Here is a 25,713-nt window from a genome sequence, read left to right as displayed (position 1 = left end):
CTCAAGGTTGTGGGTTCAAGTCCTGCATTGGGCTCTGTGCTGGGTGTGGAGCCTGTTTTTAAAAAGAAAGAAAGAAGGAAGGAGGGAGGGAGGGAGGGAGGGAGGGAGGAAGGAAGGAAGGAAGGAAGGAAGGAAGGAAGGAAGGAAGGAAGGAAGGAAGGAAGGAAGGAAGGAAGGAAGGAAGGAAGGAAAGAAGGAGCGAGCCCGGCTGCAGGTACGTAGTCAATAGGTGGTGCAGAGGCCTCAGCAGGGGCTCACGGGGTCACACACTCCCAGCAGGGACGTGATGTTACCTGATGGGCAGGAGAGACAGGCCACCCCCAAACCTGCAGAGGAGCCCCTGCCGTCCGTGGGGGCCAGAAGGAGGCAGATGCCCGGAGCAGGGCCGCCCCGGAAGCTGCAGGAACGTCCCCAGGAGGTAGGATGCCAGGCCCACCCCCAGACCCCAGGCTGAACACGGGGACGTGGGACAGACGGGGGTCTCTCTGGGGGGGTCGCGGGGCCTGAGGCGCCTGCTGGAGGCTGCAGACGCCCTCCCACCTTCGTCCTCAGACCCCCTGGAGCCCTCGCAGGACCTCCCAGGAGAGTCAGGACCGCGGGGCTGGCCGTCTCCACGCCACACCCAGCCGTGCACCCTCCAGGCCCGCGACCGTCTCTGTCCCAAGCAGTTCAGGGATGCACAGAGTGACACCCCCGCCCCCGGGACCCCGAACCGCCGCTTCCAGAAGCAAACCCCCTCCACAGCGGCCCCTGGACCAAGCCCCCGGTGTCACGGAGCCCGGGTCAGGGCCTGCTGCTCCGAGGCATCCAGGAAATATTATTTAGCCCGGATATTTTTAGCAGGAGTTGAGCTCCGAGCAAATGTCATGTGAGCCGTCTTCTCTTACACGGCAACTTTGGGCTATTTAAGGAGACGGTAATTATGCTCCTGCCACCACCATCAGGACGGGCTGAGTGCGTGATTGCAGGAGCCCCTCATCTGCCACGCGGAGCGCGTTGCGCTAATGGGGCCCAATTTTCGAAGCCGCCTGCCTAAATCTGCCCGGTGTCCCAGGTGGACATTTGAATTCGCACCGGAGGGGCAGCAAGCTGCTCTTTGGGGCCCCGTAGCCGCCCCGACAGCAGCTCCTCGGGTGCCAGGCCACCGGACCCCCAGCCCTTCAGCCCCATGTGTGACCCCCCCGGGCTGGCATCTTTCAGAGAAGCCACCGGGTCCCTTGAAGGGACAGCAGCCACGGGGCTGAAGAAGCAGGACACTTGTCAACAGTCGGGCCGAGGGGACAGGGTCGCTGGGGTGTCCGGGAGCCAGCAGCCCTCGGGGCCCTCAGGAAGGTGACGGGCCCAGGAGGGGATGGGCAGGACCGGAGGCAGGACCGGAGGCAGGCAAAGTGACGCTCGGGGGCCCGTACCTGAGGGGAGCAGCCGCCTCGCTTGGCACGCAGCAGGCTCCCCGTGTGGCCGCAGGTGAGAGGCGTGCGGGGTCGGCCACAGCTGGCCTGTCCTCGGGCACCAGTGGGCGCTGGCGGCGGGGACCTGGAATAAGGGGGGGCCAGACCCTGTCCTGGGGGGCAGCAGGAGCCCAGGGGCGCCCGAGGACGGGGAGCCGGCTGGTGCCCATAGCACGGGAGGGGCCCCGGCCGCAGGGAGCGCTGGGCAAACCGCCGGAGTGGAGGAGGCTGGCCTGGCACCTGGAGCCCCGGGGAAGCCTAGCGGGACGGGACCAGCCGAGGCAGAGCCCTCCCGGGTGTCCTCCCGCAGGCCCCAGGCCTCTGCCCCGACGGCACCCGGGACGCTTCCGGTTCTGGCCGAGGCGCGAGACCCGAAGAGTTGGCACCGGCACCAGCCCCTCTGCGGAGGTACAGGCGTCCCCACGCCCGGGCCTCGCAGAGCCTTCCAGAAAGTCGCTCCGGCCCCAGCCACACGGCCTCAGGCGCCTCCGGGAGCAGCGTCGGGGAGACCACAGAACAAAAGAGAAGCAGCGGCCTCCTGGCAAGCGGTGGGCAAAGGTGAGCGAGTAAACACTCCTGGCTGCGCACGCGAGCGGGCAATTACCCGGCAGGAGGCCGGCGAGTGGTGCCGGCTGGCTTGTTTGCTCATTAAGACAAGAAAATCATTTATGTTCTGGGACTCGAGTGTCAACAGACCCGGGGAAACGCCGTTGCCTCAGCTGCCGCCCCGGGGCCGGCCGAGGGAGCCGCGGGGTTCCCGGCACAGCTGGCGGCCGGAGCGGCTGTGCCGGGCCCAGATGCGCCTCCCGTCGGGTCGTGTCCGGGGCCCCGGGCTTGTTCCCGTCCCTCGCCGTCTCCCTGGTCCTCAGACCCGGCGGGCAGGGTGGGGAGAGCGGCGTGGGCGCGTGCACGGGGGCGCCGTGGCGGGGCGGACCCACCCGGCAGAGCCGGCGGCTGGTGGCCACGGTCCTTACCAGGTGCCACGAGGCTGGCAGCGCGAAGGCTCGGAGCTCCTGTGGCCGCTGCGGCCTCACCCCCCCCGCTGCTCCCCCCTCCTCTCCTCTCCTCCCTCTCCAGCCCCCCCCCGCCCCCTCCCCCCGCACCTGCTGCACAGGGAGTGAGCTGGACCCTGGGAGACCCTGACCAGCCCCTGCCCTGGAGCAAGGCAGGGACCCCCGCCCCGGGGCGCCCCCAGCCCTCCGGGCGGCTGAGCAGGCGGGAGGAGCCCCCAGCCCTGGGACAGGCTCAGGCCGCCCCGTGAGCCCCTCGGTCCCCCTGACGTGGGGGCCGCCTTCATGCACAGGGAGGCTGGAGCGGGGAGCACGCCCGAGGGGCGCCCAGAGGATGGACAGGATCCGCCGTTTCCCCTGCCGCCCCCAACGCCGCCCCGCTGTCCCCGCACCCGCCCCTCGGCTGCACCCCAGGAGCTGGGCCTCAGGACGGGAAGATTCAGAGCAACAGGGAAGGGAGGCGGTGATCGGCCCGTGCCCTTTAAGCCCCTCGCAGCGGCTCTATTTAAGGCCGAGGACGTTCGGTGGGACCTCGGGCAGCCTGCACCGAGCCATGCTAACGGCCGCTCTGCTTTACGGGTGCCCCTGGGCACACTTAACCCAGGGCAATGAATAGTTATTGCCGGCCTCCCGCTCGGGGCCTGTGGGCACGCTTGGGCTGGAGCGCAGTCGCTGCCGGCGGGCACGGCCCGGGTACACCCTTGGGCACCCTGCGCCTTCGCGGGGGGAGGCGGAGTATTAAATATCTATGTGCCCTGTGCCCGCAGCTGCATTTAGCCAAGGGCAAGGCCGGGGAAACGGCTTTAATTAAAACTTAATGCAAGTTCAAGGGGCAGGCCCGGAAGCAGCGGCTGCAGGAGTCACCGGGAATGAATCAGCCAATTCGACGAGGCTCTCAGGTGGGGCAGAGGGAGGCGGGAGGGGCTGGGGCTGCGGGCAGCCCGGCTCCTGCTCCTGCGGCCACGGCCACGTCCCGGGACAAGGGGCCGCCGCGCGGACTCCCACCGCCGGCGAAGGATGCTGGGCCTCCGGGCTTCAGAGGCAGGTCGCTGGGGACGGTCGGGCCTGGGCGGGCGGGTGGGCCCTGCTCTCCTCGGTCACTCGCCGGGTGTCGCGTCGCCTGCGCTGGCCACGCCGTCCCCCTGGCGGCAGCTCCCAGAATTACAGGCCCAGCGCAGGGGCTGCAGAGACCACCGGGATGTGGGGTCCCGGGTAGAGCCCGTGACTCCCAGGAGGACCCGCATCAGGGACGTGGGCAGGGGAAGCCCTGACCCCCACCTCCCCACTGCTCTCGGGGAGCGGAGGAAAGTGCTCGGGGGTCCAAGCGGGAGGAGCTCAGCTCTCCCATCCTGGGGAGCTTCCCAGAAACGGGGCTCCTCCCGCCCCCGCCCAGATGGGAACGCAGCTGTAAGGTCTCCTTGGGGCGATGCTGCACAACGCATTCAGATCTGTTCCCCTGGGGGATCCCTGCGTGGCTCAGTGGTGTGGTGCCTGCCCTTGGCTCAGGGCGTGACCCCGGGGTCCCGGGATCGAGTCCCGCATCGGGCTCCCTGCATGGAACCTGCTTCTCCCTCTGCCTGTGTCTCTGCCTCTCTCTGTGTCTCTCGAGAATAAATAAATAAAATCTTAAAAAAAAAAAATCTGTTCCGCTGGCACCAGCACAGTGCCCGGCATACAGTAGGTGCTACATAAGTGCTCATTTGAATGACCAGCGATGGTCACAGGGGGCCCTCTGTCTCCCAGCGCCTCCCTTGTCCTCTCCTTCTCTCCTCCCCTCCCTCAAGCTTCCCTTCCCCAGGCCCCTCTCCTCCCATCTGGGGCAGGAGGTCGCACACCACGGTCCCCGAAAGGCCAAATCTGGCATATGTTTTTTTTTTTTTTTGAATCACCTCATGTTTACAAAATCAAAGTCAACTTTTTAAAATTAGAAGATCTCACAACTGCAGATTCCCAGTTGCTCGTGCAGAGTTGGAAAGTCTGGCCCGACGGACGGGTCCGGGGTGGACGGAGGCTGCCCTCCGAGGGGAGCGGTCGGGGGGCCGGGTCGGGAGGCCGTGCTGACCGCGGCCCCCGCTGCCCGGCCTGACTTGGGCCGGCTCCGTGCTGGCCTCCTCACGCTCTGCGAGGTTGCCCCACCTGTAGGAAGGGGACGCGGACCCGGCGCCTGGCCTGGGATCGCTGCGAAGGTGACCGGGTTCACGCCTGCAAGGCCATAGCGCGGTGCCCGGCGTAGAACGGGTGCCTGCAAGTGTTGGCTCCGTAAAGGCAGGAGTGAAGTTCTCCGCGTCCTCAGCCTGGCGCGCTCGGCGGGGCGGGTTCGCGTCGGGAGCCTTCGCACGCACAGGCACCCCACCCCCACCCCCTCCAGGCCCCGTGTGGCTCACAGAGGCCCCCGGGGGCCCCGAAGCTCTTCTGGGGCTGGAAGTCTGCACACGACTCCTCGGCCTTCCCGGGTCCGCCAGGAGCGCCCAGAGCGCCGTTTTCCCTTCTAGAAAGGAGAACGCGAGGGCACCATGCGGCAGCCTGAGCGGGAACCCCAACGCGCCCACCGTCCCCTGCACCAGCTGGCCCAGGACCCTTAACCGCCACCCTACTCCTGCCCATCGCCTCCCAACTCGCCCCGGGGGGGGGCCGGGCACCCGGCCAGCACCCATGAATGTCGCGGGCAGGCGAGCAGCACCCCGCGGCCACCTCTCTGCCCGGCCGGGTCCCCAGGCTCAGGAGCCGCAGCCTCTGGAGAGAAAGCCGGTCTGGGATGCGTGTCCCCCGACGCCCCCCGTGCCCCTCGGGGCCCTCGGAGCCCCTGGTGACGGGGGCGGGGGCGGCAGGAGGAGGCGGCCAAAGACAGAGGAGGAGTAGGCCGGCTCCGGGGCCCCCCGGCCCCCCCAAGACCATGGCCCCTGGGGGAGGGCAAGAGAGGAAGGAGAGAGGAAACGGCGAAGAAGAGGAAATGTGAGGGGCCCGGGGTCCGGCCGGGATGGGTGCAGCAGGAGCCCCGGCACTGCCCCACCGCGAGGACACGGCTGCGGCCACTGCACCGAGTCCCATGGTCCCGGGAGCGCAGCAGGGACGCTGAGGCCCCGGGGCTCGCAGCCCTGGGCGCCGGGTCAGCCTCCTCGGCGGAGCACTTATGCAGCACCTACTGTGTGCACACCTGCGCCCCCTCGGCCCAGCCCCGAGCAGTAGGCAGGTACCTCGGGTCAGGGTGGCAGGTGCAGCGGCCCAACGGGGTCACCACGCAGAGTGACCAACCCCGGGCGGGCGGCCGGCCTGGAGGAGGCGGCTCCGCGCTGCCCACACTCCCTGCAGGCAGGGCCCGGCGTTGTCTCCTCCGTTTTTCTCCATGCGGTTCCGGCGACGCCCGCCTCCCTGACGCCCGCACCCGTACTTCGCTCCCTCTGTGTCCCGGGGGGACGTGTCCCAGCCACACGCCGAGCCTGGGGTCGCCCAGACCCTCCTCCCCCTGCAAGAAGCCCACGGGCACTGGGCTCAGCCAACAGTCGCCGTCGGCGCCGGGACCCAGGAAGCGGCCGCATTTGGTAGGAAGAGAACTCGGGTGGTTGGGTACGGAGGGCAGACGGTCAGACGGGCAGACGGGGCGGGTGGCCGCAGAGACCACGTCCCCGCCAGGTCACGAGCGCCCGAGGCCACGGACAAGCCCTGATGCCCTTGTCTGGAGTCGGGCACAACGGCAGGAGCAGGATGAGGCTGACGGGCACACGCTCCGCCCGGACCCGTGCCGTCCCGCCTCCTCCACCCCGCCGGCCTCTGCCCCCGACGCCAGGCCCGGCCTCTCCCTGCCTTCGTCCTCCGGACGCAGCCCCGGCCCCGGTGGCCCGTGTGACCCTCTGCCTGCTCTCCAGCCGGCTTGTCGTGGCTGTTGCCTGTCCCCTCGCACCCAGGAGAGGCCCAGGCCCAGAGGGCTGCTTTCCCTCCTCACCGCCTCCCCAGGTCCATGCGCATTTGTCAGCCCCGGGGAGCGCTGATTACTGTCTTCGCATTTTCTCTAGTTTCCGTAAGGAATTGTATCGCTTTTGTCACGATTTTGTTTTAAAGTCATTTTTATTTTTTTTATATTATTATCTTTTTAAAGTCATTTTTAAAATGAGCTCGCGGTTTCACTTCCCGGGCCTTGACTCCATGGTGCATTTGGTGGGAGGAGAAGACGGCCGTGGAAGCCTCACGCGGGATCCTCGGCCACGGGCTTTGCTTCTGAAGGCGGCGGCTTCCGCCTCGATCTTCAGCAAGAGATGGAGGCCGCGCCTCCGGCGGAGCGAGAGGCTCTGGAAGGTGGGAGATCACTGGGGAAATAAAGTGTCTGCGCCTGGATGTGCAAATTGACCTGGATCGGTTTAGTTTTGCATTCACGTTTGCACTTTGTAAATATTTGCCTGGCATCCCGCTGCTCACACCTGCTCGCTGTCCCCTCAAGGCTACGAAGGCAGCAGGCACCCTCGCGGGCCTCCCCACCTGCCGCCACCGCCGCCGCCGCCGCCGCGGAAAGGAAACTCGGCAGCGACAGCCACAGGTGTCTCTGACAGCACCTGAAACTAATGGCCTGTGGCTGGCCGCTGTGACTAATTCTCTGATTATTGACTTTATGATTTTACGCTTAAAACTTCTTTATAATAACACACAGAAATGTTTAATGGGCTCTATCCAGAGCCATAAAAATTACTTATTGAACAAGCGTTTTAAAACTATTAATCTATTGTTTTCCATTAATAATGGCTCTCCAAAGATCAGGCGACAGCTTAATGTATCTGCAGCGTTTCTCCCCGAAAAGTGGCCTTTTAATACGTAAATGCCGCTCCCAAGGCCTCGTGGGTTGGCCGGGCCCGTGGGGCAGCTTCCCTCCCAGGACACATGCAGGCTCCAACTGTCCCGAAAGTGCTTTCAGGATTTCCCTAAAAATCCATCCGGGGGGCCGGGGTGATCTTCCTGGCGTCCGGGAGAGACGGGAGAGACGGAGGAGACCCCGTCACCTGTCTCTGTCTTTCTGTGCTAAAGGGGAACTTGTAGGGCCTGCTCTGCGGCGCCCGGGGTGGAGGGCGCAGACGGACGTGGGCGATGTGCACCTCTTGCTCCTCTTGTTCCCTCCAGAAGGTTCCAGGGAACCACCCGTGGCGCCCACCCCTCCCCACTTCTGTTGACGAGCCCTCGGCTGAAGGCTCCTGTGACGCCTCGCCCTTGCCTTCTGCTGTGTCCACCCAACCCCACCCCACGCCTCGGTGTGTCAAAGTCACCCCTGCAGCCCCGCATCCATTTATTTTTCCAAGTGACTTAGATTTTGAAGCACATGAGCCCCAGGTGGGCATTTCTGCCAGGGCTACATTCAGGCCAATGCGTTCATTCGATGGATGCTCATCGAGTGCCTGTGGGCACCGGGTGGTGTTCTCGGTTCTGGAGAGACAGCGATAAGCCAGGAACAGGTGGGCCGTGCACTCGTGGAGCCACCCTCTGGGGAGGAGCACAGACAACGAAAGATGGTAGAAAACCACTTTAAGTAGTGATGAGCGCTGAGAAGCCAGCGGGTGAAATTGTGCCCAGGGGCGGGGGGTGGGGGGCCTACGTTAGATGCAGAGTCCAGAAGGCTTCCTGGGGTAGTGGCCTGTGAGCAGAGATGTGAGTGACAGGGAGGAACCGGCAGTGAGAAAGGGGGCGGAGCATTCCAGGCAAGGGAAAGGCAGTACAAAGGCCCTGGGGTGAGCTACGCAGACAGGGATCTCTCCCTAGGCAGGGGCCCACCCAGCCAACGGCTGCTCCCTACCTGGCAGGTGCAGGATTCTGCTCAGCCCCTGCCTTAAACTCTCCGCATGGCCGCTGGGGATCCTCAGGGTCAGGTAGTCTGAGAAGCATTTGACCTTATCTGTCGAACAAGAAGACGTTTCTGAGAATGAAAGAAATTTCTCCTCCCAGCCTCGCTTCAGTGGAACGGTGAGGAAGGAGCATGTAGGAGTCACACTCTCACCCCTGAGGGGCCCGCGACTCCATGCCGAGGTCAGGGTTCGCAGGATGTGAGCCGATGGTCTTGGGGGGCTTCTCAGTCTCCAGTGTGCCTACGAATCCCCTGACGGTCTTTTTAAAACCCAGACTCTAAAAAAAAAAAATTAAAAATTTTAAAAAATAAAATAAAATAAAATAAAACCCAGACTCTGATGCAGTAGAACCAAGGTAGGGCCTGAGAGTCAGCGAGTCTAACCAGCTCCAGGTGCTGCCGAGGCTCTCTGGCGATGGTTCAGGGACCATAGTGAGTAGCAATGTCCTAGAGGTCATTAAATCTAACCCACTGGGCTTTACAGGGGGGCGACAGGGAGAAATGTGACTTCATGATGACGGTGGAGCACTGAAGTCGGAGGACTTACCTGGGTTTGAATCCCTCCTCTGTTCTGTGTCCGTGTGTGTACTGGTTGCTCAGTTCCGGTTTCTTCCTGTGAATTGAGTGTATGATGACAACGGTGGTGATGATGGTGATGATAGCAAAGACGGTGATGATTGTTGGGCTGGCGAGACTGGGGACCTCAAAACGGCTGACCCCAGGCCAGCAACCTCCCAATAATGCCGCCTTGCTGCCTTACCCTAACTTAGCTTACAAGACCCATGACCCTCGCCCTAATAGGAATGCCGCCCTGCCCCCATCTGCCCGCTAAAACTCTTTATAGACCCCCCCTGCCGTTTGCCTGGGCGCAACTTCCCTGGCCCATGACTTCCCTGCTCTCTCCCTCCCCTGCGGGCCACAGAACCTCGCCCGAGAGTGCGTCCCATGAAAAGCCTGTTTCAACCAACTTCTGCCTGGCCTCTCTATTCCATTTCACTATCAATCGGATTAAACCTGACAATGATGATGCTGGTGGTGATGGTGGTGGTGATGGTGATGATGGGGTCACTGTGTGGCTCAGTCAGTTGAGCATCCAACTCTTGATTTCACCTTAGGTCATCATCTCAGGGTCGTGACATTGAGCCCCATGTAGGGCTCTGTGCTTAGCGTTGAGTCTGCTAGAGATTCTTTCTTTCCCCCTCTGCCCCTATCCTCTCCTTAAAAAAGAAAAAAAATGATGGCAAAGATGGTGATGGTAGTGATGCAGTAATGATGATAGTGATGATGGTGATGGTGGTGACGGTGGTGGTGATGGTGATGATGGTGGTGATGGTGGTGATGGTGGTGGTGGTGGTGGTGATTGTGATGATGGTGGTGGTAGTGATGGTGATGGTGATGATGGTGATGGTGGTGATGATGGTGGTTATGATGATGATGGTGATGGTGGTGATGGTGGTGGTAATGATGATGGTTGTGATGGTGGTGATGATGGTGATGGTGGTGACGGTGGTGGTGATGATGGTGGTGATGGTGATGGTGGTGATGCTGGTGATGATGATGACGGTGGTGATGGTGGTGATGGTGGTGGTAATGATGGTGGTGATGGTGGTGATGATGGTGATGGTGATGGTGGTGGTGATGATGGTGGTGATGGTGACGGTGGTGATGATGATGATGGTGGTGATGGTGGTGATGGTGGTGATGGTGATTGTGATGATGATGGTGATGATGGTGATGGTGGTGTGATGGTGGTGACAGTGGTGCTGATGATGGTGGTGATGGTGATGGTGGTGGTGATGGTGGTGATAATGATGGGGTGGTGATGGTGGTGATGGTGGTGGTGATGATGGTGATGATGGTGATGATGGTGATGGTGGTGACGGTGGTGGTGATAATGATGGGGTGGTGATGGTGGTGATGGTGGTGGTGATGATGGTGATGATGGTGATGGTGGTGACGGTGGTGGTGATGATGGTGGTGATGGTGACAGTGGTGATGATGATGATGGTGGTGATGGTGGTGATGGTGATTGTGATGATGATGGTGATGATGGTGATGGTGGTGATGATGGTGGTGACGGTGGTGCTGATGATGGTGGTGATGGTGATGATGATGGTGATGGTGGTGATGGTGATGATGGTGGTGATGGTGGTGGTGGTGGTGGTAATGATGATGGTCGTGATGGTGGTGATGATGGTGATGGTGGTGACGGTGGTGGTGATGATGGTGGTGATGGTGATGGTGGTGATGCTGGTGATGAAGATGATGGTGGTGATGGTGGTGGTAATGATGGTGGTGATGATGGTGATGGTGGTGATGGTGGTGGTGATGGTGACGGTGGTGATGATGATGATGGTGGTGATGGTGGTGATGGTGATTGTGATTGTGATGATGATGGTGATGATGGTGATGGTGGTGATGATGGTGGTGACGGTGGTGCTGATGATGGTGGTGATGGTGATGGTGGTGGTGATGGTGGTGATAATGATGGGGTGGTGATGGTGGTGGTGATGGTGATGATGGTGATGGTGGTGACAGTGGTGGTGGTGATAGTGATGGTGGTGATGATGATGATGATTATGATGATGGTGGTGATGGTGATTGTGGTGATGATGGTGATGGTGGTGATGATGGTGGTGCTGATGATGGTGGTGATGGTGATGGTGGTGGTGATAGTGGTGATAGTGATGGGGTGGTGATGGTGGTGATGATGGTGATGGTGCTGATGGTGGTGACGGTGGTGGTGATGATGGTGGTGATGGTGATGGTGGTGATGATGGTGATGGTGGTGATGATGGTGATGGTGGTGGTGATGATGGTGATAGTGATGGTGGTGGTGATGATGGTGATGGGGTGGTGATGGTGGTGATGGTGGTGCTGATGATGGTGGTGATGGTGATGGTGGTGGTGATGGTGGTGATAGTGATGGGGTGGTGATGGTGGTGGTGATGGTGGTGATGATGATGATGATGATGGTGGCGATGGTGATTGTGGTGATGATGGTGATGATGGTGATGGTGGTGATGATGGTGGTGATGGTGGTGCTAATGATGGTGGTGATGGTTATGGTGGTGGTGGTGGTGACAGTGATGGGGTGGTGATGGTGGTGATGATGGTGATGGTGGTGACGGTGGTGGTGATGATGGTGGTGATGGTGATGGTGGTGGTGATGGTGATGGTGGTGATGATGGTGATGGTGGTGGTGATGATGGTGATAGTGATGGTGATGGTGATGGTGGTGACAATGGTGGTGATGATGATGGTGGTGATGGTGGTGATGGTGATTGTGGTGATGGTGGTGATGATGGTGGTGACGGTGGTGCTGATGATGGTGGTGATGGTGATGGTGGTGGTGATGGTGGTGATAATGATGGGGTGGTGATGGTGGTGATGGTGGTGATGATGGTGGTGATGATGATGATGATGGTGGCGATGGTGATTGTGGTGATGATGGTGATGATGGTGATGGTGGTGATGATGGTGGTGATGGTGGTGCTAATGATGGTGGTGATGGTTATGGTGGTGGTGATGGTGGTGATAGTGATGGGGTGGTGATGGTGGTGATGATGGTGATGGTGCTGATGGTGGTGACGGTGGTGGTGATGATGGTGGTGATGGTGATGGTGGTGATGATGATGATGGTGGTGGTGGTGATGATGGTGGTGATGGTGATGACGGTGGTGGTGATGATGGTGGTGATGGTGATGATGGTGGTGGTGATGATGGTGGTGATGGTGATGATGGTGATTGTGGTGATGATGGTGATGATGGTGGTGATGGTGGTAATGGTGATGATGGTGATGGTGATGGTGGTGGTGATGATGGTGATAGTGATGGTGGTGGTGATGGTGGTGATGGTGGTGATGGTGGTGGTAGTGATGGTGATGGTGATGATGGTGGTCGTGATGGTGGTCATGGTGATGGTGGTGGTGATGGCAGTAGTGATGGTGGTGAGGGTGGTGGTGGTAGTGATGGTGATGGTGGTGATGGTGGTGATGGTGGTGATGGGATGATAGGACTTTGTGGGGTGAATGTGAGGGTTGAATGAGTACTTACTATAGTCTTTATAGGGTGCCTATAAAAGACCGTGGTCCCTAAAGATGCCAGCTCTTGTAATGGCAATTACTGTCACCAAGAGATAAAAGCACTTCTTGATGGTCACAGAGCGGTAGGACCAGAGGCCCAAACATCCCTACTACCATTTCCAGCTCATCACATAGTCAAACAAATTCAAGTGTCAGAAGTTGAATAAAGGTTGGAACACACATGACCCTGAATCAATACGGAACCTATTGTAATATTCCTCTGCTGGTACAGGAGGTACACCCGACCTCTGGGAGGCCTCAGGGTCATCACTGGAGGCACAGGCTCCCATTGTCTGGGAGAGTCAGTAGAGAAAATGAGGACTCTGGGATGCATCTGCACAGCACAGACGTGTGATAGCCTGGTGCAGTTTAAGAGATGAGTAGGCCCTGGATAGGAACTTGTTTATCAGTCACTTGACTCATAAAAGTTGAGTAGGGGCAAGCCAGGGCATCCCTGGAGCTTTGTAGCTCAGCTGAGGACTGCAGGTAGAGGGCACAGCCTAGAGGTAGATGGCTAGAGATGAGAGGCAGCACACAGTGTCCTGGGGATACCCCCACCCCTACCTCTGCTCACCCCAAGCCACTCCAGCCTCCAAACGGCAGCCAAGAAGGATCTTGAAAATGTAAGATCACGCCAGTCTCTTCAGAGAATGCTTCAACAGCTCCCCACTCCCCTTGGAAAAATCCAAACACTTGAGCAGCCCGGCTGTGGGCTGGCCCTGCCCACCTCTCTGAACCTTCCATCATCACATTCTGGCCGCGCTGGCCTTTCCTCTACCTCGGGGCCTCTGCACACGCTGTTCCCTCTGCTAAACGCCGTTCCTCTTTCTTCACATGGCCAGCTCCTCTTCATGCAGCAGGTCCCAGCTTCAGCGTCGCCCCCGCGGGATACCCTCCCCGACCGCCTCCACCTATTCTCTACCCTGGCCTTGTGTCGCTTACCTTCCTGGTTGGCATCACTGTGGGGAACTACGTTATCTAGTGGCTCACAAAGATTTCTGGATATTTCTCCCACTTGAGTGAAGAAAAGTGCAGATCGGCTTGTCTCCCACTCGAGTGAGGGTGAGCTCGAAGAGGGCAAGGGCCGCGTCGCCCGGGTCACACTCTGCTCCCAAGGCCATTGACCCGTGGCTGGCACATGGTAGCGATTCAGTAAACGTTTGACCAGGAAGTGGCTGGAGCTGGAGCCCAGCACGCCCAAGGAAAGAGGAACAGTGGACGTAGTTTGTGGGGGTTTGTCTGCTTCCCTTCTCCCCACAACACATAACCCATAAGCTCCACGAAAAGTCACAGACTGTGTCTAACTCACTCACCATAGCACCCCCGACACCTTGTCCGGTACCTGGCATCCACAGACCGCCTGATAAATATGTGTTAAATATGTGTTTTCTCCCCAAGTGTGCTGGAGTTTCCTGTAACCACGCTGAAGCCACGGTATCAAGGGTAGTACTTGGGCCACAGTAAGTAGACTCTTGTTGGATGTGTCACAGTTTCCCAAACAGGTCTCTATCCACGCCTCCCTGAGGGCGCAGAGTTGATAGAGATCTTTTTTTCTTTTTTTATTATTTTATTTATTCATGAGAGACACAGAGAGAGAGAGGCAGAGAGACAGGCAGAGGGAGAAGCAGGCTCCACGCAGGGAGCTCGACGTGGGACTCGATCCCGGGACCCCGAGGTCACGCCCTGAGCCAGACAGATGCTCAACCGCTGAGCCGCCCAGGGATCCCCCCAATAGAGATCTTAAATTCAGTTTATTCCAGACCTTACTTACCTAACGACTGAAGAAATGGGAAGATGGAAAAAAAAAAAAACCCCTCATTTCCTGGGTAAATGTCTCTCAACAGAGGCATCAAAGCTGCCGGGAAGAACACAAGATGCTTGGGCTCCTGGAGGGGCTGTCAGGGGTCAGACCCTGGATCTAGCGACGTGGCCATTTAACATCTCCAAGACTCCACTTCCTCTTCTGGGAAATGGGCACCCGTGCAGTGAAGGGCTGACCGCCTACGGAGAAGCTTGGCGCTTTGCCCCCGGCTCCCAGGGGCCGACTCCAAGCCCTTGGAATATTTCACCGGATACGCATCCTAGTGGGGGGGGGGGCTCGGGCCGTCCCGCACAGCCTACAGACCCTCACGTCAACCTCTGGAGGGCTGGAACCTGAGGTCGACCCAGCGGACGGTCCGCCATGGCCCACGAGTGACACCACGGCTCCGGTGAGCCTCTCCGGCTGCGTGCCCGTCACAGCCCCCGTGCCCACACCTCCCGGGGAACAGGCCCGGCAGGAGCTTGCACCCCGTGCCTCCCGGATCCTGTCCTGTGCGCATCTTCCCTTGGCTGAGCCTAATCCATCTGCTCTTGGGGTCAGAACCTTAACAGGGAAACAGCGACCTGCCTGGGTTCTCCGAGTCCTACTTGCGGGTGGTGGGAACCGAGGGTGGTCCTGGGGACTCTGGAACCTTTCAGGCCCGCACTAGCACCTCCCTTGCTGCAGATCAGGAAAATGAGGTGCAGCTGGAGCGCAGGCCCCGCCTGGAATCCGAGTTCACCCCTAGGGTCTTCTGGCCGCTTGGTGGCTGTGTGGACACCTGGAGCTCTCCCGTCTGGGCGGGGGGACCCGAGGCTCATCATCCCTCCCTCCAGCCTCCCTCATTTCACCTGAGTCCTGCTGCCCCAAAGGATGAGCTTCCGGACACAGACCCCAAGGCGGGCCCGGGCACCACCTGCTCCGCACGCTGGGGTTTTACTCTTGCACCGATGCTAAACCCGATGCCCAGCCCCATTTCTAGCCCCAGGTAGCCGCGGGACCCCCGGCACTTGCCCCCAGGGAGCCCCGTTTCGGAGCTGAGAGGAGGAGGTACTGAATCCGGCGCTGCTGCGGACGGCCACCCGGTCTCCGCGGGTGGGGGAGTGACCTGTGGGGGACGCCAGGTCCAGGGCCCCGCCCGCCTCATGCAACCTGGAGCGGAGGACCCAGGGGCGAACAGGGCAGAACCCGGACGAGTCAGGCGGCCCCGCGGGCGAGGAGGGGCGGGAGGAAGCGGCGAGGGGTGGGGCGCACCTGCTGCTGGTCACAGCCTGCGCACCTGCACGCTTGGAGCGCCCACCCCGCGGGGACCCAGGCAGGGAGAGGCCCCGCAAACCAGTCAAGAAATGAACGCACCAAGTGACCTCAGACACGATCGGCCCGAAGAAGGTAAAACAGCAACGACACACAAAGTGTTTGGGTTGGGGAAGGTCAGTGTTCAGGATCATTTTCAAAAAAGACAACGTCGTGACTCCCGTGCAGATTTAAAAAAAAAAAAAAAAAAGGACCCGCGTTAACGACTTCATTGGACCCGTTATTGGCGAGGGAACCAGGAGATGTTACAAGCGGCGCAAAGGGGAAAGCAAACAGCAGGCACCGCAGAGACGAGGAAGGGTAAAGTGAATTCGCAGATAGATTCGAAACCGGCTTCCTCCGTGTTGTGCAGCCGCGGGTGGACGTGGACGGCCGTGGAACCGCCCCGACGCGGTGCACCCGCCTGAACAAACGACTCTTCTGCGTGGCCGCGGGCGCTCAGCTCATACCCCACAAACAGCTCCAAGGCGACGGGAGGAGGGGAGTCAGATGGCGGGAAGGGTGACCTGGTGACTGGCGGGAAGGGTGACAGGGTGACCGATGAGCGACAGTTTCCACCGGAGGCGCCCCAAGGCCTTTGGCTTGTTCCCGCGCTGCTGGTGACATAAACCACTGCTGAGCAGGGACGGCTGAGCCAAGACGCTGCCCAGGAGTTCGGGGCAGGGGTGTGGGGAGAAGCCTCCGCAGGGGGCGGGGGGGGGGAGCCGTAGGTGGGGAGATTGCGGAGCAGGGGAGGGGCCAGGTGTGCTTAAGGAACTGAACGGTGGGTGGCAAGGCCGTGACAAGGGACCACATGTGGACACAGGTGGGAAGAGCTGCCACAGCCACAGGTGGGACGGGGCCAGGGCCGCAGAGCGCAGACGGAGATTTGGTCCTAAAAACCAAGGGAAGCCCTAGGGAACCCTGAGCAAGGAAGGAGCAGGATCTCACTTAACGTTTTATTTATTTTTTTTAAGATTTTATTTATTTATTCATGAGAGACACACAGAGAGAGGCAGAGACACAGGCAGAGGGAGACACAGGCTCCATGCCGGGAGCCCAACGCGGGACTCGATCCCGGGACCCCGGGGTCACGCCCTGAGCCAGAGGCAGACGCTCCACCGCTGAGCCCCCCGGGCGCCCCTCACTGAATGTTTTAAAACCTCTTTGGCCCCCACGACTGCAGCAACCAGACCCCCGGGAACGTGGCCAGGAGCCCCCGTCACTGGATGACCTGAGTAAAATCCCCGACACGCGTTAGGTGTAGGAAAGCCGTGCTTACGCCCTTTTAGGAACTTTCTCCTTCTGCAAAATCTGTATGTTTCTGTGTGTGAGTGTTAGAATTCCGTTTAAAAAGAAAAAAGTTGGGCAGCCCAGGTGGCTCAGCGGTTTAGCACTGCCTGGGGCCTGGGCCCGATCCCCTCCTCGGGCTCCCTGCACATTGGGGAGTCTGCTGCTCCCTCTGCCCTTCACCCAGCCCGAGCTCGCTCTCTCTCTGACTCTCAAATAAATAAATAAATAAATAAAATCTTGGAGAACCCAGGGTGGCTCAGCGATTTAGCGCCGCCTTCAGCCCAGGGCGTGATCCTGGAGACCTGGGATCGAGTCCCACATTGGTTCCCCGACACGGAGCCTGCTTCGCCCTCTGCCTGAGCCTCTGCCTCTCTCTCTCTCTCTCTCTGTGTCTATCATGAATAAATAAATAAATAAATAAATAAATAAATAAATAAATAAATCTTTCAATAAATAAATAAATAAAATCTTAAAAAAAAAGTTAGGTTCAGAAGGGCAGGGAGGTCACCAGGGTTCCACGTACAGGGACGGGGCCAGGCCAACTGCCAAGAGCGGTGGGCACAGCACGACAGGGTGATGTCCCCAGGCTGGAATCTGAGTCCAGCCTGCAGCCTGGGGGCCGAGGAGCCCGAGCTGCCCGCGGCCTAGTTCGTTGTGTCGGCTCCGGGGACGGGACGCTGGGCTGCCCCTGCTCACTCCTCCTCAACGCTGGGCCCAGGACGCTGCTGCTGGCTTGGCCTTGGCCTTCCGGTTCCCAGAAGGAGGAAGCGCTATTATTATTTGATTAATTCACAAAACAAAGACCTGCCTGGGGCAATTTTGCTTGAAGTAAGGTTCGCGGAGGGCGTGTAAATCTGAAAGGGGGGGGCAGCAGCATCCCTTTCGTTTAGCACCAGCCTCGCAGGGAAGCTCCGGCCCCTGCCTCACTTCCTCAGAAGCTGGCGAGGCCAGGGGTGCTGAGAGGGGCGGGGGGATTGGCGATGACCACCCCTCCTTCTGGAGCTGCTCTAAGACTCCCCCTTTGAGTTTCTGCCCCAGGGACAATTGACACAAGGTTGAGAGAAGGATGTGGGTTTGGGGTTTGGCCCCCTCGCTTCTGCAACCCAGCTGAGGCGCCCCTGAACCTGCCTGGCCCGGCCGTGGGGTGGGGGCCGTGGGGTGGGGCGACACTCCATCCGAAAGCCCAGGCCCTGAGCCCCCAAGGGCAGCCTTGAGAAGTGGGCGGGACCCCGGGAACTGGGGGCAGGGGGAAGGGGACAGCGCCGGGGTCCCCCCTTCACTGTCATCACAGGAACCTCACTTGCAGCTGGAGACAGAAGCCTGGGGTGAGCTCCAGCCCCCACCCCGGGACCTGAGCCCGAGGCTCTGCAGGCCTGGCCCCCCACTGCCCCAAAGGAGCTCTTTGAAGTCTTTCTGAAAAGTGGGCTCCGCTGGGGAAGACCCGGCGGCAGTCGTGTCACCAAGAACAACGGACCCTTTCGATCCAGGAGCTGGTGACCACAGCCCCATGGCCTGAGGACTCCTTGCAATCACAATGTCTAGGTTGGCCTCGACCTCCACTGGCCTGAGGACCCCCCCCCACCAAGGGACCTGCGGAGTGTCCTGTTCCCTCCTGCCTCTGGAGAACCCGAGATTCAGGCAGCAGACACCTGAGAGAGCCCACCCCGCCCCACAGCACCCCCAGACCCGGTCCAGCCTCACAGGTCTGCGCCCCCCTCCCCACTATGAGAAAGGAGGCAAAGGCCTCAAACAGAGTTGTGGTGTGAGGCCCTGCGGCAGCAGAGCGAGGCCCATTTCCTCCCCGATTCCAGGTGCCCTCAGCCGGGGCCTGGCTCTCCCGGCCAGCCCTGGGGACGCCCCGACCCCTCGCTCCCCGCAGGACATGGGGTGGCCTCAGGACGTGCGTCCCCCCACGTGCGTTCCCTGCTGATGATTTCCTCTTTCCTGTTCCCTCTCGGCCTTCCCTTGCGTCCCGCGGAGCGCCCTGCCATGTGCTAGGTGGGTGCTGCAGATTCACGAATCACTGGGTGAAGCCCATTCGACCTTTGGATTTACACGGAAGAATTTCGGTTCTTTAAACACCACTTAGACGTGCGGTTTCAGGCTTCTGATGGAAAATATTTGGTGCCTCTGCTCCACGGCGTGTGGGGATGTTCAGCGCTCCACTGGCGTCACCAACTCCCACAGTGACCAGGGAAGACCTTTCTGGATGGCCTGCATACGGGATCCATAGCAGACAATTGCTGCCCCCCCCCTCCCCCGCAATCTCGGCTCAGCTGTTCTCTCCTGCCCTGCACAAATTTTTTTTTTTAATTTATTTATTCATTTGAGACCCAGAGAGAGAGAGAGAGAGAGAGGCAGAGACACAGGCAGAGGGAGAAGCAGGCTCCATGCACCGGGAGCCCGACGTGGGATTCGATCCCGGGTCTCCAGGATCGCGCCCTGGGCCAAAGGCAGGCGCCAAACCGCTGCGCCACCCAGGGATCCCCACAAATTTTTTTTTAAGATTTTTTCTCTATTTATTTATGAGAGACACAGGCAGAAGGAGAAGCTGGCTCCCCGCAGGGAGCCCGACGTGGGGCTCGATCCCAGGACCCCGGGGTCACGCCCTGAGCCGGAGGCAGACGCTCAACCGCTGAGCCTCACAGGCACCCCTGCCCCAGACAACTTCATCCAGAAGCAGAGCCAAGACACAAATGCAAGGTCAGCCTCTTTCCTTCCGCGCCAGCAGGTCTCAAGGGTCACTGCGCAGCCAGAAAGCCCAGGTGGATGCCTCCATCTCTCAGCCCCTCCTCTCTCAAGCCCTCGTCTCCGGTGAGCTGAGCGTGAGCTGAGCGGCTGCAGCGCCCGGAGCTCAGGAGGCTGGCAAGCGATGCCCTGCAGAGGCAAGCCTCCCGCCTCGGCTTGAGGGACAGGATGGTGCAGGGGGGAGGAAAATTCCCTCCACTTCTTAGGGTCCCTGGCAACACGGGGGCGGGGGGGGGGCTGCAAATGAAGCGACAAAGACAGATTATCGGAGAAAAGCACACACGTCAATTTCACGTTTTACAGGACGCGGGAGCCTTGGTAAGGAAACGGAGACCGGAAGAAACGGTCAAACCAGTGTTTTTATGCTACTTTGATGAAGAGCGGACAGTCGTGGGAAGACACAACGGGGCAGAGGCATGCGCGCTCAGGGTAGTGAACTGGGGGAGACCTAGCGAGGCCTGCTCGCTCAGATCCCTCTGTCCTGGGGACGGGCCCTTCTGCCGGGTATAGGGAGGGCCCCTCTCCCATGAAGGGCCCGTGACCCGCCTCAGAGTGCCACCCGCGCCCGCCAGCTGAGGCTTGGGGGGTTTCTGGGAGAACGAATGGAGAATTTCTGAATGAAGCAGCTGAGGTGAGAGAAATCGTGAACAGAGGAGGAAAATGAACCAACTTGAGGTTTTTTTTGTTTGTTTGTTTTTGTTTTTGTTTTTTTAAGATTTTATTTATTTATTCGAGAGAGAGAGAGAGAGAGGCAGAGACACAGGCAGAGGCAGGAGCAGGCTCCATGCAGGGAGCCTGATGCGGTACTCGATCCCGGGACTCCAGGATCACGCCCTGGGCCGAAGGCAGGCGCCAAACCGCTGAGCCACCCAGGGATGCCCCTATTTTTATTTTATTTTATTTATTTATTTATTTATTTATTTATTTATTTATTTATTTATTTATTACGACTTGAGGTTTTTAAAGGGTCACTGCAGCTGCGGGGTTGAGAATGGCCTGGACGGGGGTAAGGGAGAGCTGAGAGACCAGCTGAGAGCCTGCGACCTCCAGCCTCCGGGACACAGGTGTCTCCTGCACCACACATGACCACCCCCCCCCGGGTATGCCTTGTGCAGTCTGCGCTCTGCTCTCCCAGCCACCCTTCCCTGGGCTCAGCAAGGCCCAGCCGGCCGGGTGAGCGTCCTCCGAGCTTTCCAGTGCACACAGTGGTGCCTGAGGCTTCTCGTGGGACAGTTTTAAGCATGTGGCGCTTCAGTCCCACAAAACAAGGCTGCCGATAAGACTGGAAAGAACCAGAGCAGAAGTTCTGCTGTCGCGGAGTTCGGGCACCTGCTGTCCCGCGCTGAGCTGCGGCCTCCCCAAACACATAGGTTGGGGCCCTAATCCTCAGCAGCTCAGGAGGGGACCTTCTTTGGATGTAGGGCCTTTAATTACGGGGGTAATTAAGTTCAAATGAGGTCAGTAGGGTGGGTCCTGAGCCAGTCTGACCGGTGTCCTTGTAAGAGGAGTCAGGACCTGGACACATGCAGAGGAGAGGCCACGTGAAGACGTGGAGAAGACGACCACCCACGAGCACAGGAGGGGCCTCAGAAGAAAGCAACCCTGCAGGCGCCTTGACCCCGACGTCCAGCCTCCACAGCTGTGAGACAATGACTCTCTGCTGTTTCTGCCCCCGGGGCTGTGGTCCTTTGTGACGGCTGCCCCAGGAGCCAACACACCCGCCACGGGAGGACTTAGGACCCACGGCTCCTAACGCCCCAGGCGAGTCGACAATACACGTCTTCAGTCTAACTGTTGTCATTTTATCTGGACCCACACCTCCTCCCAAGGCGTTGCCCTCATTGAAAAGCCAAGGAACGTCCAATGCCAGCCCGGAGCTGGTCGCGCCGTCGCTTCCCGCAGACACCTCCCGGATGAACGCGGGGACAACGGGGCAGCAACAGTAGGGAGCAGCGAAACAGAGTAGACGCCTATTGGACAAGCGTTTGCAGAACACCTACTATGTGCCGGGTCCTGCTCTAGGGGCTGGGGTCACAGCCGCGAACAGGACGGGTCTTCTGTGGGGGTGACATTCTGGAGTGGGGGGAGCAGAGAGCAAACCATAGACACGTGACGCAAGGAGGTGATGCTATGCTGCTCGTGGGCCAGTCCCAGCTACTCACCGAGCGGCGCCGTGGCCCGGGACCTACCCGGGGAGCAAAGCATCCTCCTCCGGTCCAGCTACAGGCCCGTCAGCCGCTCTACTAGCGTTCGAGGGTGCCACAACCTTGGTGGCGAAAATCAAGACCGAGTCTCACCGTTCTGGAAGCCGGGAGTCCACGTCACAGCGTCTGGAAGGCCGTGGGGAGGATTCTTCCCTGCTTCGAGCCTCTCGGGGCCGCCAGCACCCTTTGGCGTCCCTCGGCGTGGAGCTCGCCGCCGCATGTCTTTACACCCTGCTCTCCCCGGGCATCCCTGGTCCAAATCTCCCTCTTGTACAAATGCCAGTCGTCGGATGATCGGAAGCCACCCAGGTCCAGGATGGCCGCGTTTTATCGATGACATCTGCCAAAATCTACTTGCAAATAAGGTCCCGGCCACAAGAACCAGGGGTTTGAATGCACCTTTTGGGAAGACACGGTCAACCCACGACAGCCACTACCTGGTTTTGCCTGCTTCGTGAGCAAGATCACGGTGGAGTTTGAGGGTCAGGAGTAGGGGCGCCCCGGGGGCTCGGCCGGTGAAGCGCGGCCTAGGGCTCAGGTCATGACCCCAGGCTCCTGGGATGGAATCCCGCATCCAGCTCCCTGCTCAGGGGAGCCTGCTCCTCCCTCTGCCCCTCCCGCTCCCCCTGCTAGTTCTCTCTCTCTGTCAAATACGTAAAATCTTTAAAAAAATGTAAAAAAAATAATATGTCAACTATATTTTAATTAAAAAAAAAAGTCAGGAATATATCTATTCTTGGAATGCAATTAATTCTGCTCATCATTTTGGGATCTGTTTTGCTGTTTGTTTGTTTTTTCTTAAAGTCGGCTCCATCGCGGGGCTTGAATTCATGAGCCTGAGATCAAGGGTCACTGGCCCTGCCCACTGGGCCGGCCGGCGGCCTGGATCTCCTTTTCTTTTTTTTTTTTTTTGGATCTTCTTTTCTAAATGAGCCAGAAGAACGCCATCGCAGCGACGTCCACATTCAGGGGGCCTGGAGTAATATCCTGCCTTTGAACCGCTCTCTCTCCTACCCAGGATCTCTCTGTGATCATTTTTGATCGCACAGAAAAGCCGGCCGCGGTCAGGGAGCGCGCACGTGTGTACCTGCTGCCTGGATGCTGCTGGGATTGTGGAGCTGCAGGTGGCTCCTCTGGTTTGGGTTATCTCTCCCTCTACCTCATCTCTCTGCTAATCAACATTCTCCGGCCCCACGCTGCTGTGGGTCGACGCCAGCGCCCTGAGCCGACGCGGGGTTGGAGGCCGGCGCCCTGCGCCGTGGAGCCTGGGCGCCCGCAGGGTCGGCTACCCCGGGCCGGGACCCACGGCGGCCTAGAGCCTCAACGGGCTGGGGGGTGCCAGAGGGGCCCGTGGGCCTCGCTCGGGGCTGCCTGGGCCAGACCCACGGCCCACCCCTCACCCGGAGAAGAGCCGAACCCCCGGGCGCAGAGAGGAGGACCAGGAATGCACAGATTTTCCCGCCTGTTTGACAACCTCAACCCCCTCCCTCCCACCGGCGCCCCTGCACGCAGCCTGACTCAGGAGCCTTCGCACACCCTTACACGCGCAACACGCGGGCGGGGCTCCACCCGGACGGCCAGAGGGTTTCACTGGGTCCTTTCAGTTGAGGCCAAACACCCTCTCTCCATCGGGGAAAAATCCCATTTTCACAAGTGCTTTTGCTCAAGGGATGGGAAGCCCCGGGACGGCTGAAGCCCAGCCCGGCGCGGTTTCTCGCTTCTCCCTGCCAAGCCGGTTTTTCAGAAAAGCCGAAGCCGCGGAGCCACTCACGGGTTTCTTTTGATACTTGGAGATCAAAGATTAATAAACTCCATCGCACCCGGGCCGGGCTTCCAGGGCGTTCTCCGTGCGGCCGTGGCGGTGAGGCCTGGCCGCCATCAGCAGCTCGCGGTGGGGGGGACCCACGGTGACCCCAAGGGTGACCGGCTCGGCCGAGCTCCCCGCGAGTCCAGCCGCAAACCCGCGCCTGGGAGCCGAGAAGCGGGAGGCCTGTGCCGGGAGGAGGGACCACGAGGGCAGGCTCCTTCCTCCCGGGAGCACAGTGTGCAAGTGCTGGGCTCTGCCTGCGTCCCGGACGGGGCGGCGGGCGGGATTCTTCCCCGGGCCCAGCCCCAGGCTTGAGCGGAATCGGGGTCCTTGACCTTGGATGGGGGAAAATCACACCTTTATTTCCACTAACTTCTCACTGGGATTCGGCCTTTGTTTCTGTCACCAGGGCAGGCAATGAGCCGGTAGCGTGGTCTGTCCCCGACGGAATCCCCAGGACCATGTGCCCCAGGCCGATCGTCCTCGTCCTCGCAGAGGCCTCCTGAAATCTTTTACATGCGTCCCTCGTCACTTGTGACTTAAAGCAGTGAATTGACCGGCTGACACTTAATTCCTAATAAAGCAGCGCTGATTGTACCGTACAGCATACGCCTGCCTGATATTTTAATAACTGAGTTCTGATGTAATTCTGTCCTGTAAAGCGCCTCTTTTTATTATTTTTACATGTGGCAAAACCCACATGACATAAATTTTACTATCCTAACCATTTTTAAGTGTACAGTTCAACGGGGGGCTCCTGCGGGGCTCAGTCTGTGACGCGTCACCACCCCGGGGTCCCAGGGTCAAGCCCCACGTGGGGCTCCCTGCCCAGCGGGGAGTCTGCTTCTCTCTGCCCTCCTGCCCCCCTCCTGGTGTCCCCTCCCCGCTCGTGCTCTCTTTCTCCCTCTCCCAAATAAATTAAATCTTTTTTTAAAAAGTCAGGAATATATCTATTCTATCTATATCTATTTAAAATCTTAAAAAAAAAAAGGGATGCCTGGGTGGCTCAATGGTTTAGCACCGCCTTCAGTCCAGGGCGTGACCTTGGGGTCCCGGGTTCGAGTCCCGCATCGGGCTCCCTGAGTGGAGCCTGCTTCTCCCTCTGCCTGTGTCTCTGCCTCTCTCTGTGTGTCTCTCATGAATAAATAAATAAAATCTTTTTTTTTAAATGTGTACAGTTCAATGGTATTAAACACATTCACACCGTTGTGCAACCACCACCACCATCCACCCCCGGAACTCTCTCTGTCTTACAAAACCAGAACGATGCCCCCATAAACACCGGCTCCCGTTCTCTCCTCTCGCTGCAGCCCCCACCTGCCTTCCTGTCGCTGTGAATTGGGTTATTCTAGGAACCTCACACGGGTGGAATCACACAGTCTCTGTGGTTCTGTGACAGGCTCATTTCATGGGTGTAGCGTCCTCCAAGTCCATCCCTGGCGCCGGGCGACAACTTCTTGAGGCTGACTGATATCCCACTGCTGTGTGTAGACCACGCTTTGTTTATTCATTCACCTACCGCCGCACGCTTGGATTGGACGTGATTAGTTTTCTTTGTAGTCCCATTTGGGTTTTTTTTTATAAAGATTTTTTTAAATTTATTTATGATAGACATAGAGAGAGAGAGAGAGAGGCAGAGACACAGGCAGAGGGAGAAGCAGGCTCCATGCCAAAAGCCCGACGCGGGACTCGATCCCGGGACTCCAGGATCGCACCCTGAGCCAAAGGCAGGCGCTAAACCGCTGAGCCACCCAGGGAATCCCGTTTTTTTTTTTAATATTTTGTTTACTTATTTGAGAGCGAGCGAGCGCTCAGGGGCACAAGCAGGGGGAGCAGCGGAGGGAGAGGGAGAGGCAGGCTCCCCACAGAGCCGACGCGGGGCTCAATCTCAGGACCCCATGATCATGACCTGAGCCCAAGGCCAACCGATTGAGCCCCACAGGCACCCCTGTCATCCCATGTGTTTTATTACAAGCTTTTTAAAACATTATCTAGAGACGGGGTCCATGGGCTTCCCCAACCACCAGACGGATGCAGGTGCAGCACGCACAAGGCGAAGAAGCCTAGGGAGACACATGTTAGAAAGATGGGCCCAGAGAAGCGAAAGCACATGGCCAAGGTCACCCTGCCAGGCCTCAGGCCCAGCTCAGTCAGCTCCCGGAGCCCCCCTGGATGCTGTGACTTCCCCAGGGAACTCAGACGACGT

The 25,713-nt window shown here is 59.3% G+C and overlaps 1 long non-coding RNA gene across 1 annotated transcript; it reads left to right on the top strand.

Moving 5' to 3' along the window:
- Positions 1-909: 909 nt before the first annotated feature.
- LOC144313546 (uncharacterized) lies at positions 910-24,249 on the top strand. The gene is made up of 3 exons (XR_013379180.1): positions 910-1,464; positions 1,759-2,006; positions 23,917-24,249. It is a non-coding gene; the product is annotated as an uncharacterized LOC144313546 (long non-coding RNA).
- The last annotated feature ends 1,464 nt before the right edge of the window (positions 24,250-25,713 follow it).

The sequence above is a fragment of the Canis aureus genome, chromosome 5, assembly GCF_053574225.1.
Source record: "Canis aureus isolate CA01 chromosome 5, VMU_Caureus_v.1.0, whole genome shotgun sequence".
NCBI classification, from domain to species: Eukaryota; Metazoa; Chordata; class Mammalia; order Carnivora; family Canidae; genus Canis; species Canis aureus.
Note: the sequence above shows the minus strand (reverse complement) of the source record. Positions and strands in the feature narration are given on the sequence as shown.